The sequence below is a fragment of the Limulus polyphemus genome, unplaced genomic scaffold (genome assembly GCF_000517525.1).
Source record: "Limulus polyphemus unplaced genomic scaffold, Limulus_polyphemus-2.1.2 Scaffold207, whole genome shotgun sequence".
Classification (NCBI taxonomy): Eukaryota; Metazoa; Arthropoda; class Merostomata; order Xiphosura; family Limulidae; genus Limulus; species Limulus polyphemus.
Genome location: NW_013665817.1, coordinates 499,250 through 504,225, shown reverse-complemented (window position 1 = coordinate 504,225; position 4,976 = coordinate 499,250).

Below are 4,976 nucleotides of genomic sequence, written 5' to 3'. Positions count from 1 at the left end.
TTTAATATCTAATATTTTTACATGCTGCTAGTGAGAGAACCTGTTGTTAAAATATTTGAATCCCACCACTGGTAGTAGGTATTTTAAACTATTTCGAGGCATAAAGGTTATGACTGAATGTGATAGCAGATCACAAATCTATAAATAACCTTAATTAACATTCAGATCAAAAATTGTGATTCATACTGGTTCCGAACTTGATTTTCAAAGTCATTTGATATAGTAAGGGAAAGGAAGCTGATGGCGGTACAATTTTATATATTCTACAGGAAATGACATCTTGTGAATCATCTATTTTTTTCATATATTTTGTACTGTTTGACGGAATTAACTGAACTTTAACGGTGCATGTGATCCATTTTTAAGTTATCATTTCACCATTAGTTGTACAACTTAGAGAATGAAAGTTACTCAGGTGTACTAAGTTCTTAAAAATTCATATTAGCAAAACTGTTAGGAATTGGATTGAAATTGAAATTTTATTAAGACAATATTTTACAACCTATACAGCGGCAAAGTTGTTTTTTTTTCTTGTTCTTCTATTTTTTATTAAATTGTTCTTGAATAACTTCTAAGTAATTACGTTAGCGGATCAGCTGTAAGCTTGAAACCTTAAAATATTAGAATATGGGTTTTGATTTCTGCAGTGGGCATAGCACAGACTGTTCGTTATGTAGCTTTGCACTTTACAACAAACAACCAAAACTTACTAACTAACTAAACCGGCCATTGAACTACCTTTGTAAATTGTAATAAAGATCTGTATTAATGAGAATCCAAAACAGCTTCAACTTAACCTATCGTTAAATTTATATATAGAGAGATAGATATAATTTCTTTAGATTCTACCTAATTTTTCAATGTATAAAAACTGTAACTTTAAATCCAACATGTAATGCATAATTATAAGTTTTTATGATAAAGCAAGAGAAAATGCCATTGACGCGGCAAACTGTGTGTGTTGTTCTTAAGCAACTTTTCTAAATATGTGAAAAATTAATTTTAGGGCTTGATAACGACAGGGAAACAGTTAAATCTATATTTTTATATCATATCTATACACAGTTAAACTAGAAACATTTTGCACCTTAATTTTCTCTTCTTTTTTCTTTCAAACAGGTTTTCGACGATTTTTAAGCACTTTTACATACTTTGAAATTCCATGATTTATTGACTGTATTACTTGAAATAGAACAATTAACTAAATCGCTTCTACACTGTTTTGACACGTGTAATATATCAAAAGTATCAAGTCTCAAAAAAGACCAATAGAAAACCATTCTTAAGACAGATGTAAACCTTTATCTTAGATTGATGATATTTTTATAAGCTATATTTTTAACACTGTAACTTAAATGATAACTAGAGGAAGCTATGGATCTTAATTATAATATTCAGATCAAAAGGTTTAATAATATAGGCCTAGAATGCTCTAAGGTTATGACAAAGTTTTCTACCATACTGAAAAGTTAATTATATACAGGAGAGTTTTCAAGATATAAGAGTGAATAATTTAATGTATTAACTATCGCAGCTACTTCATGCAAATTAGCTGAATTTATTTTACATTATTCATAGGATTATAACAATGAGGTATAAGGTTTATGTAAGAATTGTGAACGAAAATAAGTTTAATTGAAGACAAGAGAAACTAACTGCTAGAAATGAATAAAACATGAGCGTAAAAACTGTGATGAGCTAACAGTTGATAATAAACCGAAAAGTTTGCATCCATGCCTCAAATCTGACAAAGAGTGCATTATCTAAGGAAATCAACCAAAGAGTCAATGAATTCATTGACGGAAAGCCCTACATAAAATTGACAATGATTCTATGGCTGCCATTATTTGACCTGGTATGGTAATGAAAGCTGATGCAAAAAATGATGGATTGTTGCAAACAGCAAGTGGTCATGAAGTTCAGAAAGAAGAAACTTAAAAATCACCCTCATCTGCACATCAAAAGGTGTGGTTAATTGTCATAGAGGAATAGTATATAGTGGGAATAGACTTCATGCAGAAACACAGATGTATCATTAGAAAAGTTTGAATAGTTTCACAATTTATGACTGGGAAATACTTGTAATTATGCCACCCTAGGTTGGACTTCAAGCCATGATAAGGGTAGAATCCCGAGATAACGAAGAAATTCAACCCAAAGTGCAGAAGAATTCAGAAAAACAGACGGTCCAAACCAAATGTCTTTCACTATGATTAACTCTAGAGGTCAGCTTGTGGGAGAATGATCAACTGGATAGCTTCACAGAAGGCTTCACCAAAAATGAGAGAAAATTACACACTCTTGAAACCATCACAATAAAACTGAAAAATCCTGCTGTTGTAAGGCATATTTTTAATGTTTTAATTTAGATATTAACTAGAAGGTGAATGATTTTAAGAACCCAATAACTTTGACTAATATCTAGATAACGGTACTTTGTTTATAAATACGAGCTATCAGTGAATAAGAAGATAGTTAAGAAAACATTGAGTAATGATTGAGACTTTAGAAGTATTCATTCCGTAAAAATTTCAGTAGTTGTTGATCGAATAAAGTTAATTAGTTTTGTTATGAATTGTAAATTTCTATTAAATGTTATTAGTATGTTAGCCCTACAGTAGTTTCAGAGTTTAAATTGAAAAGTTCATGAACTTAGCTCTGTAACTTGCATCAGAGTAAATGTAGCCTGTAGGAAACGTTATTGAAAAATAAAATAATTTGATATTGTTATGTGGACTGGACTTTGCAATTATTTTCATCAAGTAAGTTAAAAGAACGCACCCAGAGAAAGAACATGTTAATAGAATTGGCATCAAAAGTTTAAGTATTTTGTTGAAAATAAAGCAGAAGTTTGACTAAGTTTGAATTTCAAGTGCATAATGTAACATGGACAAGAAGCAAAATCGAAACCTTGTTAGAAATATGAAATAGTTAAAATAAGAAAACTAGAGAACAAGTTTGAAAATTAGAAGAATGAGATACAAATTAAAAGGAAAATTTTAAAAATTTGAGAGAAGATGAAGTAAAAACTATTATTTAACAGAGGAGTTAAAAAAAGAAAAATAATAGTTAAAGAAGAAATAAGAAAAAATTTGAATGTGATTGAAGACAAGATCCATTAAATTTTTGGGTATGTACAGAGGGATTACAGTAATAAGTTTGATAAAGTGCAAAAATACAATAAAAGTTATCATGACAAAATTGATGAAGTACAGAAAGACTGTAATGACAAAATCAAAGATACACAAAAAGAGATCATCGAGGTAGAAAAGAACATCAGTGATAGAATAAAACAGATGGAAACGAATTGGTAAATGCAAAGATAAACCAGCCCCACCTCTTGCAATGGTCCAATAATACTTACCTAAAACACCAACTACTACAACATGTGGAAAAGGAGAACTTATTTGATATAAAGCTATTACCACTACTGCTGTGCCATCTGTTACTGTAGGACCTTCCTTAGCTATTTCATCTATGTCATTACCAAATCTGTTCCAGAACTTAGCTGGCCAATTCAAAATCATCTGGTTGAGAAATAATTTATAGAGTGATTGTTTGTTTGTAATTAAGCACAAAGCTACACAATGGGGTATTTGTGCTCTGCCCACCACGGGTATCGAAACCCGGATTCTAGCATTGTAAGTCCGCATAAATACTTATAGAGTGAAATAGTGAACAATAACTTATTCATTTTGCTGCCCATTTAAAAGGACAAGCTTAGATAACATTAAGTAGTCTTTCAGCTGAGAGTCACAATAACTGGGAAGCTGTGGTGGTTGCCTTATACATCGATTTCAAAGTGGCACATCTGAAGGAAATATTTTAAACAGGGTCAAGAGGAAAGAAGAAACTTGTGGAAAATTTAGAAAGACTTTTCCAATTGTCTTACCTGGGTGCTTTGCATCAAATAATGGATTCGTTGGCACATAACCAATTTATAGATGCCATAACAGATGAGGATTAAATTTAAGTAAAATGGAAGTGTATCTTTAAAGTAAGCTTTCCAGTTGGCAATGGAACTTGAATCCATTAAAGTTGAATATAAACAACTAAAGACACCATCTGAAAATTACAGGATTGTCAGATCGATTCCTAAAGGATATCATAAGCGAACTGTTATAGATATGGGATACTTGGTCCTTAACGCTGAGACCATAAGGAATCAACAATTGCTAATATACCAAGGAGACAATTCTCTAAGGATACATCTTTGAGCCCAACCAGATTGAAGAAACGACAAAGGTAATGCCAGACATCAAGAAACAGAAATTACCTGGATTTGTGGGACAAAGTTCAACTAAGAATGACCCATCTGCCACAAATAAGATAAAAATTTCATTATTTAAATAAATAAGTTCACTGGTTTATTGATGTGAAGCCTTGTAGTATGTTGATCGACACTGGTTTGACAGTTACAATATTTTGATCCGATTTGTAATGAAATGAAAAATTGGAAATTACCTTCAGCAATTATGAAAGAAGATGGAATGGTGCAATTAGCAAGTGGAAATAAAGTTTCATCAACAAGGAAATTGGAAGTTATTTTTACTGTAGGAAACTTCTCCACACCTTATGATCATGGCATGTGAGTGATTGACATTGAGGAATAATATATATTAGAAACTGACTTCATGCAGAGACATGGATGTGAGGTTAGGCTAGCTTCAAATATCTTCACAGTATATGACCAGGAAATCAAGGCACACTACATGACAATTACTACACCAGATATTGAATTTACACTGAAAACAAGGTTGTGAGCCATTTACATTTAGTGACTTGGCCATAATACAACCAAAAGCCTCAGCATGTCTTGTTAGATTGATGGTTAAAAGAACTATTGCGAATTTGAACAATAAAGTTTTCTTCATCAGGGCCATGAACACAGTGAGATTACAGTCAAGTCTGGATAGGGCATTGCAAGACGTGAAGCTGTACAGATAGTACTTCCACATCAAACAACATCAGAAGTA